Genomic DNA, 16,289 nt, shown 5'->3' on the forward strand with positions numbered 1-16,289 from the left:
ACTAAAGCCACTATACCCTCTACCCTACAACCAGCTTGGACTAGAGAATTTCTAACCAAGCTTTTTAAACAAACAAATAAAACAGGCTTCCTAACACACAGAGGGTAAAGGAAGCCACAAGAAGGGAGGAGAAAGAGAAGTGAGTTCAGCTTTTCTCACCCCTGTGGAACCTCCCTCGCCCACCAGGGAATATCACCTCTCCCATCAACCATTGCTTCCTAATCATTTTCCCAATCACCTGCTAGGTCTTGAGGAGACATTGCTCCCATTGTTGAAGGGCTCACATTCTGGTAATGCAGGAAAATACTAGCAAATGGATATGAATCCCAAGTACATCTGGAGCTGAGAGGGACTTGGGTACAGGACCCAGGAGGATTCCAAAAGAAAGTCTGTCAACAAGGTGGGGAAAGATAGGACAGCTTCATAAAACGGAGACTCTTGAGTGTTTCTAGATAGGTTTTGCTTTCCTAGTAAAGGGAACAACAAGAACATAGGCACTGAGGGTGAAACATTGTGGTGCTATGCTGGAAATGACTGGAAAAAAAAGGGTCAAGTGGGCCACTTTAGAAAAAGACTATGACATAGGCAGATCTGCATATCCTGAGAATCTATTCACATGGGAATCAACAGGCCAGGAGTCCTAGGTACCAGCAAATCAGAGTTGGGAAGGTCCTTCTGGTAACAACTCCCATTGAGAGCTAGCAGTGAGAGAAGAAAAGGTCCCCTGAGGCTCTTGGCCTGAAGGGCAAGGGGGTAGGTGTTGATAGGCAGCATTAGAGGAAGAATGGGTCTCCCCCATCCTTTTGTCACACTCTATAGAGCACATGCTTCCAACCATCTCTTACGGTGAGGGACTAGAACTACTAGGTGACTTCTTGAGATGTTCAATGATGTTTTTGCCTTTCCTTCCTCTTCCCTTGGAAGCTTATTTTTTGCAAAGCAGAAAGCATTTGTCTATAGGCACTTTCCATGATGGCTTTTGCTTCCTAAAGTTAAACCACTGAGTTGCTTGTGGTTTATGTGAGGGAAGCCTGGAAGATAGGAAAAGGAAGGAGAACCTCAGAAGGGAACCTGGGGACTGAGCTGTATTCACACACTCAGCCAAGGGACCTTAGAGGGGAAGGCTGTGAGGCCTCCTGCAGGCTCCCAGCATCCCCAAAGATTTCTGTGGCCCAGGAGTGGCAGAGCCAAGGGGCTAAGAACAGGAGGGTGTCTCCAAAGAATACACTGCCTACCAAAGAAGAGAGGCCTCCATAGATCCTTGGATCCTTGGAGCTACGACACCCTAAGCCTTGATTTTACAGAAAGGTCTGGGCCTTTTTCAAAACCATTATCAATTTCTTGCCTACTCTGTGCAAAGACATGTAGGGACTGAGGGGACCAGGTCAATGCAAATAAACAATGTAATGCACTCTTTCCTGCACATGCTTTCCACTACCTCGGCCGATTCTAGGTCTCATCTACCACTGTGGTCCCAGCATTCAGTGGAGAGGACCTGCTGGAGAGACAAATGGAGGAAAGGAGATGCGTACTGTCTTCCCATCAAACTAATGGGCATTCCTGTGCCCTCCGAGATTGGGAGGCTGGGTGCTAGGAAAGAGGTAGTGTCCCAAGCTTTCACCTAAAAAAATGTTTACAGAACATGCAAAAATACTAAACAGATGAGGGAATTGGTCTACCCGCTGCAGCAGCCCGTGTAATTGTACCACCACCCCAGGGGGCAGGGCGGAACGGGGCCAGCGCACCAAGTTCCGCGCCTGCGCACTGCAGACTCTGAAGCCAAGGCGCCCTCAGCGAGGTGGGCGGGAGCTGCCCGGGCATCCGGGTCCCTCACCCCGCCCCCGCTGCATGAATGAGAGGCGCGGCGACCGCCCCTCCCCCGCCGGGCCCGCCCCTTGTCGGGGGCCTCCGCGCGCAGTTGGCCGTCGCCACCTCAGCCGCGCTGGGTCCGGACAGACGCTCGCCGCCCTCAGCCTTCCTCCTGCCTCCCGGCGCTGACGGTCCCACACACCCGCCGCCGCAGCCGGCGCGCCCGAGTAAGTGAGGGACCGAGGGCAGGGCGCCGGAGGCTGGGGGCTGTCGCCCCGGGGCTGGGGTTTATGGGACCTGGCGGCTCCGGGCTCGGGATGCTGAAGAGACCGCGGGCCCGCGCCAGCCTCCCCTATTCACACTCCAGGGCGTTTCGGCGGGGACGGGGAGAGGTGGGACAGCGGCCCAGGCCGGGAGGGACGCGGGGCAGGCCGGGGGGGGGGGGCACCGGGGCCGGAGGCTGAGTCCCGCACAAAGGGCGGCGCGAGGCTGTCACCGGGAGGTCATAGAGGGAAGGTTCGCGGCGCCCCGCACGCCCCGCTAGCCGGTGCCGGGCCGTAGGTCCCCGGGCTGGGGAGGCGGCTTGGATGAGCGCGGGGGCGAGGACGAGGATGGCGAGGACCGCTGCCTCCGCGCTGGCGATGGGAACGCGCCTTGGGGGGCGCGGCGTGGCGGTGTTTTCCTGGTCCCCACCTGCCCCTCCCCTTTCTTTGTGGCGTTTGTCTCGTGCCCGTTTGTCACTGTGGGCATGACTGTGGGCTGGGGTGAGACCTATCGCCTCAGCGTACTCATTAATTAAAGTCAGGTGGTGGCCCTTATCTTTGGGTGGGGGGCGGGTGTTCTTCCACAGGCCGGAGAATTAAGGACCCTTCTTTGTTTCCCGAGACAAAATTTTGTGTGTGCCTGAGTGTGTGTGTGCGTGTGTGTGTGTGTCTCCCCGTCCTCGGTGTCCCCTACGAAATGGGTGTCCCCTACGAAATGAGAATCAGAGATTAAAAAGGGTATGAAGAAAAAGAGATTATTACTTCATCAGACCTTCAGGCAATTCTGTCTCTGGTATTCTTTCAAACAATATTGTATGTTTCTTACTGTAAAACCAGTGCGTTTTGTTCATTGAAAATGTTTTTACAATATTCGTTGAAAAATAAGATTCTCATATATCTATATACCTGGAACACTTTGCTTTTTGGGTTTAGGTAATGGATATATATATATACACATACATAAATACATAGGTACATATACATACTCCAGAACATATAGGACACTGCCTTCTGGGTTTAGTTCATTGGTAATCTTATTTACTCATATACATATCTACAGAAATACTCCAATATATCCAGGACACTGTCTTCTCAGCTCCTCAGTAGAAGCAGATTTTGTTTCTCCCTGTCTCCCTGTGTTAAGAAGGTGGTCCAGCAGGTTCTCTCCTCCTTGCTTTTTTCTTTTGAGTGCTTTGGCAAAGGATTTTATTGCATATTACCCTGGCATGCGTCCTTGCTTTGATCTGAATTTTCCTGTGCTCTGTTGTCTGGTTGTGTGGCCCAGCTCAATGGCTCCTCTTACAGGACTACTGGAAAACAGAACACCTTTTATCCTTGTCCTCATCCCCAGAGAGAGAAGGAAGTTCTGCAGGTTCCCACAGACTTTGGTTCCATGGGTTGGATTGCCTGACTTTGTTTTGGTAAAGTTACGAAGAGTTACAGTTGATGTAGACCATTAAAAGGAGGCATTTGTAGTAGTACCAGTTATTCTTTGGTCTTTCATTTGGACCTTTTTCTTTTTATACCAGATTTTGTAAGTTTTAAAATATTGTTGGTTGCATTTTCAGTTTCTTTTTTCCCTTATAATTTTGCAGAGTGATAGGAAATTAGCTAAACTTGTATGTAAGAAACACATTTCCAAAATAGAATTTTTTTTTTGAAGATTTTATTTATTTATTTGAGAGAGAGCATGGGAGGGAAGAAGGTCGGGGAAGAAGCAGACTCCCCTTGGAGCTGGGAGCTGGATGTGGGACTCTATCCCACGGCTCCGGGATCATGCCCTGAGCTGAAGGCAGTTGCTTAACTAACTGAGCCACCCAGGTGCCCCCAAAATGGATTTTTATTATGATCTTTTGGTTGAAATAGTGGTGATAAAAAAAATTAAGAGGATCTTATTGGGTGATCTGAATAATTGAATTGGTTAAGTTTTAAGATTCTCTTTAAGATTATTCTTTTTTTTTTAAAGATTTTATTTATTTATTTGACAGAGAGAGATCACAAGTAGGCAGAGAGGCAGGCAGAGAGAGAGAAAGAGAGGAGGAAGCAGGCTCCCTGCTGAGCAGAGAGCCCGATGCGGGACTCGATCCCAGGACCCTGAGATCATGACCTGAGCCGAAGGCAGCGGCTTAAACACTGAGCCACCCAGGCTCCCTAAGATTATTCTTTAATCATGTGTATTTTAATGCCTGGTAGTTTTTAGTGCAAAATGAAATCCAAGCTAAGCAGTCTTCCACAGCATCTGTTTATGAATATTCCCGCTATTAAAAACATTTGCTCTTAATTTGAAGGGGAAATTTGCCATTGGTTGGATAGGAATGTATTATTCTTGGTAAAAGTCTTAACTTATGTTAGCATGATCAAATTCTTCTTTTGTAGAAGTTAAAATTAGTAAAGGTTGGTTTTTCAATTTGGAGAACTTTTGGTTTTATGATGAAGAATTTAAATAAAATTTTAATGTCAGTGAACTTAACTCAAAATAAGTTAACTTAAAAACAAGGGCTTCATAAACTAGTGTGTGTGTGTGTAATACTGAAGCAACCCCAATAATTTATAACTGCCTGCGTGAGATTTTTTTTTTTTTGGGGGGGGGAATTCCCTTAAACCATAAGGGGAAGTCTTAGATAAACAGAGTAGTATAACCGGAATTATCACTGAAACAGGCTTGCGTAGTACCACAGTATTGTGGAACTTCATTTTGCAAGAGTGACTTAACTATTGTTTGTATCAAGAAAGGAACTTAAAAACATCCTGACCTTTTTTTTCAGCATTCTGTTAATAAAATTCTTCACCAACCCATACTTCAGCATTTCTGTAGTATGACGTTTGAAGAAAAAATCTGAAGTAATTTCTCTATCATGAAAATAGATTAAAGTATGCTAAGTGCTGTTTTAGTAGTAAATATATTCTTTATATTAGCAATACTAACTAATACTGTTACGTCAGTGATGGTGATAGCATGTATGGTAACTCTTTGTTACCCCAAACTGCAATATTTTATTCCCCCAACAATATCTGATAACAAAAAGTAGAGCTCTTTTTCCTTGGAGCGTTTTCTATCAATAATGGTTTTTTGTTCAAATAACAGCTTATTCTAAAATCAATTAATAGGGCACCTGGGTGGCTCAGTCGGTTGAGCATCTGCCTTTGGCCCAGGTCATGATCCCAGGGCTTTGGAAGTCGAGTCCCTTATTGAGGTCCCTGCTCAGCGGGGTGTCTCTGCTCTCCCACTGCTCCTCTCCCCTGCTTGTGCTGGCTTGCTCGCTCTGTCAGTGTGCATGCATGCAAAAATAAATAAAGTCTTTTTAAAAATAAAATGAAGTCAGTAATAAAGTAAAGTTATAATATATTAACTTATATGAAATTGCCATTTTTTAGATTGGGGAGTAGTGAAAAATCAGCAGTTTTAGAATGTTGAACTGCTTTCAACTCTCAACAGTTCCTTCTAGTATTTTCCTTTATATTTACTTCGTTCCTTTATATTTACTTCGTTTCCTTTATATTTACTTTACTTATTTATTGATTTTCCATCTTTGGACATCATCTGTGGACTTCTATTTTGGAAGTTGAGGACTTGGTTGTCCTTCATAACTACAGTTCCCAGTCAAGTCAGTACTCAGTATTTATATGACTATAATTGTGTACCTGTTATTCACAGATGAGCCATGTAGTGTACTAGTATTACATTTTCTATATTGTACTTTTGTTTCTCTAAATTAAATAATTTCCTCTCTTGTTTTTCACTTGATTTGTTTTCTCTGTCACTGACTCATCCTCAAATTCTGACAAAACTGATAATCTTTCAATATTTTCAGGTAATATGTTTCATTTATTTTTCATATCTGTCATCCAGGACTTCCCTTCGTCATCATCTTGGGAATTCTTTTTGCCTTCCTCCTGTGTTGGATTCTTTATTTCCTGAATCCTATGGCTTCCTTATTCTGTTGTACCTTCCAGAGAAAAGGAACATACAAACTGAAATTTTTCCTGAATTCATAAGTTGCATATCTGGAAATGTCTTCATTTAACCCTCACTTGAATAGTGGTTTAGCTGAATATTGAATTCTAGACTGAAAATTAGTGTCCCTCTTTTGAAGTCATTGTTCCATTAGCTTCTGGTGTTGCTGTTAAGAAGTCCAATCCAAGTCTAATCCCTATTCTTTTTTTCTCCCATTCTGGAAGATTTTAGGATCTTCTGTTTTAGGATCTTAGTTACCACATAGAAAGTTTCTTTAAGCAATGAAATGCAGTCACCTCAGATGTACAAGAAGAATATCAGGTTCATTTAAAAACATCTCCCTTAGGAAGTAGCAGAAACATTCATGACCAAATAGAAATAATCTTTAGGCTTCATGATTAAATATGTCATGACTAAATATGGCAAATACATTATTTACAAGAATTTCTGTTGTGAGGTGGAGACAAATGGAACTGTGTAGACCACAGCTTAATTGGACATCATTAGTGACTGTGGCATGGATACATATGCTCTTGGATACATTTTTTTTTTTTAATTTTTTAGCCAGGATTTTTTTTTTTTCTATTTATAGCTGTTTTATCTCTCATCTGGTTTTTCCGTGAGTGCACATAAGTGGTTGACTATTAGAGGACTTCAGATTCATGACCAGAAATCTGAAGTGGACTCTCAGCACTGCCCAGGAAAGCAATCAGACTCCTAATATTTTTGCCTATAACTATTTAATAATTTCTTCCCACTCTTTAAACTCATGAGCAGCCCACCCTTCCCCATTCAGATAAGTAAGTGGGCTTCATATTTCGTTGAGGTTTAGAAGTTAGAGAGATACCACTCAACTTCCACTCACCAAATCTAGAAATCCACCTTCCTTAGGGCCCATGTTTTATGTTCTCCTCCTATGAGAGGCCAGCTTCCCTCCCTTCTATATTCCCCCTCATACCTAATCAAGGACTTACTCCTGAATTTATGACTCATTTACATCATCACCAAGTCTCCAAGCACTATCCATGTGCTCTGATGTTGTCCATCTTTAAAAATAATTTTAAAATTATAACAAAATTAAAAACAACTTCCTCCTGGGAGTGCCTGAGTGGCTCAGTGGTTTAAGCCTCTGTCATCTGCTCAGGTCATAGTCTCAGGGTCCTAGGATCAAGCCCTGCATCGGGCTCTCTGCCCCGCGGGGAGCCTGCTCCCTTCCCCCTTCTCTCTGCCAAAAAAAATATTAAATAATCTTTAAAAAAAGTAAAAAAAAACTTCCCCCGACCTCCCATCCATCCTTTTCATTTACCTTCATAGTTAAATGTTTCAAAAGAGAAATATAGGGGCACCTGTGTGGCACAGTGTATTAAGCCTCTGCCTTCAGCTTAGGTCATGATCTCAGGGTCTTGGGATTGAGCCCCACATCAGGCTCTCTGCTCAGCGGGGTGCCTGCTTCCCCCTTGTTCTCTCCCTGCCTCTCTGCCTACTTGTGATCTTTCTCTCTGTGTTAAATAAATAAAATCTTTAAAAAAAAGGAACTATACATTTCCTTCCTACTGCCTTTAAAATGTATCACTCTGAAATTCTGTTGTTAACTGATTTTTTTTTAATTTAGCTCTTTTTAAAAATTTCTGATAAGAAAATCAGTGTTTGTTAATTTTCTTTGAATTACCACTTTTTAAAAAAGATTTCTTTATTTTAGAGAGAGAACATGAGCAAGCATGAATGGGGGAGGGGCAGTGGGAAAGAATATCAGGCTGACTCCCTGCTGAGCATGGAACCTGAGGTGCTTAATCCTAGGACCCTGAACTCATGACTTGAGCCAGAATCAAGAGGTAGACATTTAACTGACTGAGCCAACCAGGTGCCCTTAATTACCACCTTTGCTGTACTTAGTGTTGAAAAAATTACAAAGACTGTATTAATGATTGAATTTTTTTCCTACATTTCCTTCTTTTATAAGTATAACTTAATGTTGGCAGTTGTGCACCCAGATTCTTGGAGTAAGACAACTTGGAGTTGAATTCCAGCTCTTGCAGTTTAGCCATGTGACATTGGACAGGTTTCCTGATGACTCTGTTTCTCCATCTGCAAGATGGAAATAATAGTACCCACCTCATATGTTTGTTGTGTATATCAAATAATACGTAAAATGCTAAAGTCAGTACTTGGTATGGGGGTAGACACAATGAAAACTATAATTACAGTTATTATTTGTATAGCCTTCTCCATTTTCTAATATTTGATCTAATATTTTTGCTCAGAGTATTTCTATGTCATAAGGTTTACTGGCTATAAAAGCAACTCAGTTGTTGTTGTTGTTGTTGTTTTATTGTTTTAATTGCTTGTCTTTCTATTCCCATATTCATAATAGATTAGTGATAGATTAGTAAAATGATCTACAATGGCCAGATGAGCTCCCCCCTCCTTTTTTTAAGAGAGGGAAGGGGGGGAGGCAGAGGGAGAGGAAGTAAGAGAATCCCAAGCATGCTCCATGCCCAACGCAGGGCTCTATCTCCCAACCCTGAGATGACCTGAGCCAGAATCAAGAGTCCAACGCTTAACCAACTGAGTTACCCAGAGTTCTGACAGATGAGCACTCTATAGCACTTCCCAATAATTTGGTCACTTGATAAGTCCTTTTGACCACTTAATAAAATATTTTTATGTCAAGCCAAGTCCTGTTCTTTATTTGGCTTGCCTTGGAGGAGAGGTCCTTTCTTCATGTTACTCCAGATTAAGTTTACTTATTTCTAGAAATGGAACCTTTAAAACACCCAATATTATCACTAACAGATTTTTTTTTTTTTTAATTAGCTATAAGGGAAAAAAAGCAGCTGGAAGACACTGCTGTTTTCACTTACTAGTTGTCTGGGAAGATAAGTATATGTAGCAATAAAAAGTCTACTTTTAGGGCCACATGAACGATACAGACAGGCTCTGTAGAAGTTCAGAGTAGTGAGGGTCATGTTCAACAAGCCCTACAACTTTTCTATGTGTTAAATTGTCTGTGTAGCCTGTTTCCTTCTTATTTGGCCTGATGTTTATTTTGGAAGTTTGCTTAATAATCATGGGAATAGTTTAGATTTTAAGATAGATAATATACAAACTAAAATTGAGAGCAACTTTTAACTTTAGAAATTATTTCTTGAAGTAATTGACTTAACAGTTATTCTGCCTTTTTCTTTTCTTATCTAGGTAGGCAGTGGGGATCCCTCCAATTATCTGAGCATTTCAGACATTAGAGTGTAGTGCTGGGTAAAATGAGGGTTCAAAAAGAATGCCAGATGGTTTGAAAGGAATTGTGAGCACTCCAACTAGTGCAGCCCATCGAAAGCCAGCTGGCTGAGTTTCCTCTGCTTTGGAGGTAGGAACCAGACACGTTGTTCCATGCCAGCTGGCCCAGGAATAGCTGGCCATTGGCCTTACTTTGGGTTGGCCATTCCTGGGAAAACCAGCCTGGGCTCTCCATCTGCCCTGAGAACAGTCTGACACCAGAGAGTTGCTCTGTGCCTCCATGGTACTCCAGAGAGTTGGAGCAAGCCTGAGTGGCAAGGAAAGAAAGCCACTTTTTAGATACCATTACAGGTGACCTCACCTTAAGTTGTAAATTTGCTCTGAAAAAGTGAAATGCAACTTGAATTTTTATGCATTCAGTGCTGCTAGGTATACTAGAGTGCTTACTCTCAAAGTAACTGTAGTGAATGTTTTTATATTGTAAATAATTTCCAGTTTACCTGCTTATCAAGTTCCTTTTTTTTGTTGACTTTTCTTAAAGTGAGATTTGCCTGTTCTTTTCATTGTCATCTTCTAATGTTTTGGACATTCAAGTTAGTAAATTTTCATCTTGTCATAAAGCTTGCTTCTGTATAAATCATAGACTTCTATGGAAGTTTAATTATGTATGTTGCCTTAAATCTGTGTCTCATTTTGTTTGTTGTTTATGTTTTCCCAACTAAGCTAGTGTTCATATCAGATTTAGTTCTTCTATTAGCAAACTTAATGTCAGAATAATTTAACTGAGAAGGAAAGAAGTGCAGATATGGCACTACAAGTGTAAACATTCAATTCATTTGATGACAGTGCTTATTTAAGAATTCTAAAAATAATTTTGCCACAGTCTGTCAGTATGTTTTATGTTACCTTCAAAAAAATTTTTTTGAGTTTAGAGATTGAAAGGTGCTGCAGTATCTATGTTTGTTAGGTTCATCTAGATAAATAAAAAAATTATGATCTTCTTGTATCTCTTTATTGTTCTCTCCCAACTCTGGGCATGAAAAATTATACTCAGTCATATAAACTTCAGATAGAACCTAGGTGTTCTATCCAAATAGGCTCCTCATCTTGAACTGAAAGAAAAAGTTTGGCAGACAGTGAAACATCAAAGTATGAGCTAATGTAGTTTATAGGAAATGGGTGGGAAGGGAAATCAAAGGTGTGGGCTTTCATTTTTTTCCTTTATTGCGAAAGAAATTGCAAAGCTTCTTCAGAAATATGCTAGAAATCTCAGGGTTGGCTATACTTAAAGTTTTTACTTAAACTTATTTTTCCTGAAAACAGGCCAGAATGAATTTTTGTGGGAGTGAGAATGGTTTTTTTAAATCATAGAACAGCATATCAAAAGCCAGGGACAATATTATACCTGGAAAATCATCATTCATGTTAGCTGACCTTTACTAACGACCTTTTATGACAGTAGTTTTACGTGCATTGCTTATTTACTTCTTACAGCAACCCTCAAATAATTGTTTATGGATGATAAAAGGTCAAAGAAGTAACCTGTTCCAGTTTACAAAGTCAGGAGCCAGATTTAAAACCCAGGCTTTCATCCTCCACCTCACCACGTTACAGTTGGTGATATCAGCTTTCACAGGAATATAACTCTTTCCTATTCAAATGCTATCCTGTACTGGCACTTTCAGAAGACTATTGATAAAGGATATTCAGAGACTGTTGCAGAAAATAGCAGGATAATAAGGAGGGATTTGGGGAGCCTCTACATCTTTTTAATCTCTTCTGCTCTTGAAATAATTAACCATTGCAGAACTGCAATAAACAAAAAAATGAAGTAAGTAAAAATAACTAGGAGGGTCTCTATAGTTTCCTAGTATTGTCATAACAAATTACAACAAAATTTATGGCTACAACAGAAATTTATCCTCACAATTCTGGAAGCCAGTAGTCTGAAATCAAAGTGTCAGCAAAGCTGCTGCATCCTCTCCAAAGACTCTAGGAGACAATGTTTCCTTGCTTCTTCCAGCTTTTGGTGGTTCCACACATTCTTTGATTTGGTTACATAATTCTAATCTCTGTTTCTGTTTTCATATGGCCTTCTCTTCTTTCTCTCTTAAAGACACTATCATTAGAGTTTGGGTCCACCTGGAAAATCAAAATGATCCCATCTCCAGATTCTTGATTACATCTGCAAAGACCCTTTTTCCAAATATGATCATATACACAGGTTCCTCAGGTAAAAATGTGGACATATCTTTTGGGGGGCCACCATTCAGCCCACTACAGGGAGTAAGAACTTCTTTGGTAATACTTTAAATTTCCACTGTTAATATCATGCAGAATACCAGATTAGAGAAGCATTTGGTGTAGACCATGATACAAAATGGGGAAAGGTGGGCGCCTGGGTGGCTCAGTGGGTTAAACGTCTGCCTTCGGCTCAGGTCATGATCTCAGGGTCCTGGCATCGAGCCCCACATTGGGCTCTCTGCTCGGCAGGGAGCCTGCATCTCCCTCTCTGCCTGCCTCTCTGCCTACTTGTGATCTCTCTCTCTGTGAAATAAATAAATAAAATCTTTTTTAAAAAATGGGGAAAGGTATTGGAAGTATAGGATAGAAGACAAATTCAGAGGAAAGTTTAGGGAATCAAAGAAGATTTCATGGGAGTTGTATTGCTTATGACAGATCATGAAGAACAGATAGATGGTTGGTTGGGATAGCCTGGAATGTGCAGATAGTGGAAATACTCAGAACAAAGATAGCGAGTCATATTCAGGGAACCATAACTAATGCATTTGAGTAAAGTGTGGTGCTTAGAGAAATAGTGGCCAACAGGGTTGAAAAGTCTGAGCTAAATTATGGGAGGCAGTTAGTATTGAGTTGATGAATTTGTACTTTGTTAAGAGCTGCTTATCCATGAGAACACTGTATTACAAAGGTTTCTAACAGGGGCCTTCTGAGCTATGATAAAACCTTTGAAAAAAATCTACATTTTTCTTTCTATAAAAAGATTTTCAGAGGGATTCATAACTCTAAAAAGAGGTTAAGAACCTCTGCTCTGTTAGAAATGAAATGTTTTATGTTTTGAAGATGTTTCTGGAAGATTATTGATTTTCCATTTGGTTTACTTTGAACGACTTGGAAGATAAGAAAATGGAGTTCCAAAGAGCTTTAGTCAGCACTCTTATGTGGAATACCTTATGAATGTTGTATACTAAAAGTTAAAATACTGGGTCAGGAGGGATGTAAACTAGGTCCAGGGTTCTTAGGAAAGTGATCAAATGATTACACAAAAAGAAAAATTCATAATATTCAGTTCAAAATGCAGCTGTGACTTCTGTTTTCTGTATCTCAATTGTCTGTATTTCAATTCTCTACCATTTAGAATTCCAGAATTATATAAAAGCATGACACAGTTCTGAGGAGAGGAAACCGACAGCTGCGTTCTTAAGGGTTTTTTTGGTTTTGTTTTGTTTTTAATGTATTCTGTGAAACTGCTTGTTCTCTGCTGTGAGTTTTCTGTGGAATAATCTATTTCAGGAATAAAACAGTATATTACATAGCTGTTTGAATATCTTTGTCCATTCAGTTTGCTATAACAAAATACCCTAGCCTGAATGTCTTAGAAACAACAGAAATTTCTCACAGTCTTGAATACTGGAAATTCAACATCAAGGCACCAGCAGATTCAGTGTCTAGTAAGAATACACTTCCTCATGCATAAATTGTACTTTTTCATTGTCTTTTTGCTGTGGCATCAAGTGGTGGATAAGGTCTAGGGAGCTATCTGGGCTTCTTTTGTAATGGCACTAATTCCATTCATGAGGGCTTCATCCTCATAAGGTAATCACCTCCAGATACCATCACACTGGGGATGAGATTTCAATATATGAATTAGGGGTTAGGAGATACAAACATTCAGTGTATAGCACTGACCATATTATATAAGGAGAAAATCAGTGCTTTACCATATAACTCAATTTCTAAATAATCAATCAACTGCCATTGATTTTTGTTTTTATTAATCCATTTATTTTCTCTCTGAGATTAGTATTACTTAATAGGTTTACCTGTACTGTTGTTCGGGCTTCTCTGCTAATGAGGTTCTTCTTTTTCTTTTTTTTTTTATTATACAAATTGTAAATACACTCAGAAGTAGACAAATAGTACAACATACTTCCATATGCCCATCACTCAGATGTTCAACTGTTACCAAGGTTTTGCCACATCTGTTTCATTTATCCTTTTTTCTTTCACTTTCATTTGCTGAAGTATTAAGCAAATCTCCAGCATTTCAGTATATGTATCCTGACATATTTCTAAATGCATCTCTAAAAAAAAGTAAAGATGTTTTTATTATAGAACCAAAATGCCTTTTTCACATAAAATTAACATTTATTCCTGGTGTCATCTAATAGATGGACCCAGTTCACGTTTGCCTGATTGTCTCAAGAATACCTTTTTTAGCGATGTCTTGTTCATATCAGGATTCAAAGTCCCTGGACCATATTTGATTATTTTGTCTCTCATGTCTAATTTGATCTAGTGATGTTCCTATTCCCACCCTCTCTCCCTACCTTTTTTGGTGTATCATGGACTAGTTGTAGGAACTGGATCATTTGTCCTATGGAATTTCTCACATTTGGAATTTGTTTTATCATGGTGTCAATTTGTTGGTCTATTCCCTGTATTTTCTACAAATGGAAGTGACCTCTAGAGGCTTGACTAAAATCAGACCTCAGTGTTTTGGCAAGAATGTTTAGGAGGTCACTAATATTACATCACATCCAGAGGCCTGCTGTATCAGGCAACACCACTTGTAGTAATGCTACAATGCAAGACCCCACTGATGGTCATGTCAGTATTAGAGATTTCATCCATTGTGGTTGAATGGTGATTTTCTTATTCTTTTATCTCTTCCACATTTATTAACAGGAATTCTGTAAAGAAGACTACCTCATCAAGCAGGGTTATTTGGGGTTACCCTGATATATGCTTTGTATGAGAGACTGTCAGGTACTTTTATAATATCGTTTTCATGATAAAAGATAATGAGTTTGAATCAGAATAAAAAGAATTGCATTTATTTTCTGTTTTAATGAATTTACAATGAAATTCTAAGTACTATAGCAAAATGTGAATAAGTACTCTTACCAATTGAGAATGTGGACTCTAGTTGCTCTGAAAGTTAAAGGTGTATATGTGGAAGCCTGTTATAGACTAGACTTAAGCAGTGGAAAGAGTGTTAGATTAGGATTAAAAAATCAGGGGATTTCCAGAGTCTATTTGGCTCAGCCTCTGAATGTCAGATCATACATTCTTAGGCTGAGCATTTTGTGTATGTGTCCCTAAAATATTGTCAGTGTTTTCATGAAATTGGATATAGACTAAAGAAATCAAAGTTGTATATTATAGAATTAATGTGTAAGTAGCTTTAGAGACAGGGAGAATTCTTCATTGAATAGCTTTCTTTTTATTTAAATTGTGCTTTACAGGAGTCATTTGATCGCCGTTTCTCAGAATAACCTCTTGTTTAACTTCATGTCTTCATGTAAGAAGCAGCAAAACTACTGAATAAAGTCATGCTGAAAAGAGCCTTACTTATTTGTTCTGCTCTATTTTTCCTTAAGCCAAACGGTTTTTATTCAGCTTCTGAATCTGTTTGTTGTGGGGAAAGTAACCTTGATATCAAATAAAAATTAAAGAGATGCCTGGGTGGCTCAGTCAGTTAAGCATCTAACTTTGGCTCAGGTGATGATCTTAGGATCCTGGGATCCAGCCCAACGTTGAGCCCCACGTGGAGCCCTGCCTTGGGTTCCAGGGTCAGTGGGGAATCTGCTTCTCCCTCTTCCTCTGTCCCCTCCCCCGCCCCCACATTCATGCAATCTCGGTCTTTCTCAAATAAATAAAATCTTTTTTAAAAAATGAATAGTCTGGTGTTCTTAGCTCAGTGACCATCTCTAGAGAGCCTCTAAGGTTATTTGAGAAGGCCATTAAAAGTATGTGGTAGTATGATTTCTCCTAGGCAAACTCTGCTATGATTATGCTGTTTATTTTTAAGTAATAATACTGTGGGTTTTTTCTGAAAGATAAAGAATGCTATTACAAAAGGATACCTCAAAAGACCATAGATAAGATCAGTATACTTATTTTTAGTCAGTTGAGCTAAGCATCAAAGCTAATTTACTCCTCATCAGGTTTTTTAAATTGTTTTAGTACTGAAATTACATTTTCCCCAGGTTTCAGCACCAAAAAACAAAAACAAGAAAAACCCATTACATTTTCCTACCTGTAGAACAGATGCCTGTGGAATAACTATTCTCTCTAAGTCATTGCACTTGCTCTGTAGTACAGTTGATTTTACTGTTTGGATGAAGATAGTATTTTTTTTTTTTTTTTTTTAAAGAGCCCTCTAGGAAATTGTGTTTCAACAGTTGCCTCCTCACCCTCATTTAATGCAACCAGAAGCCTTGGGGCCTGGACCCAACCATGCATCCTTTGTCCTGTTCCCTTGTTTATTAAGTGCTACGTGGGCTGGAAAGTGGTGGACCACTGGGATTAGTGGGGTTAAAACTATGTTCTTTGGAGGCCACAAAACTTACACATTCTCCTTTCTATCCTCTGCTAGACACAAAGGTGGCTTTTGTCTTTTTCAGACTATTTCAATTATTTCATCCAGCATGCTGCTTGGATTTACCATCTTACCTTTATTCAGATCAATAAATGCTTATTGAGTATCTTTAAAGTACCAAATATTGTTCAGTCTGAATTTATAGAAATCTTACATCTTGTGGTAAGAGAAGCTCTTGTTGAATAATTCCAGTATAGTTAGTGAAGTTAAGGTATAGTTCTGAATTTATTAGATCTGAGGTTGTAATTCTAATATTCTTTTTCAGATTTTTAATATGATCTGACTGAAAAGTTCCCATAAAGCAAATGAAAACTGCCTCCTCATAAGGAATTTCAGTACTTTATGCAAGTTAAGATAACTTACCACAAGTGCAGTGAAATCAGTGGAACCTGCATTTAGTTTT

At 39.9% G+C, this 16,289-nt stretch overlaps 1 protein-coding gene across 1 annotated transcript in view; it reads left to right on the forward strand.

Moving 5' to 3' along the window:
- The first annotated feature begins 1,820 nt into the window (after positions 1-1,820).
- The window catches only part of LOC132021758 (RING finger protein 24), a 104,629-nt gene continuing 90,160 nt past the window's right edge, over positions 1,821-16,289 (forward strand). The window contains exon 1 of the mRNA XM_059406605.1: positions 1,821-2,036. The gene's annotated coding sequence lies outside the window, so the exon portion shown is untranslated. The remainder of the gene's footprint in view (positions 2,037-16,289) is intronic.

Source organism: Mustela nigripes, chromosome 7, assembly GCF_022355385.1.
Source record: "Mustela nigripes isolate SB6536 chromosome 7, MUSNIG.SB6536, whole genome shotgun sequence".
Lineage (NCBI taxonomy): Eukaryota > Metazoa > Chordata > Mammalia > Carnivora > Mustelidae > Mustela > Mustela nigripes.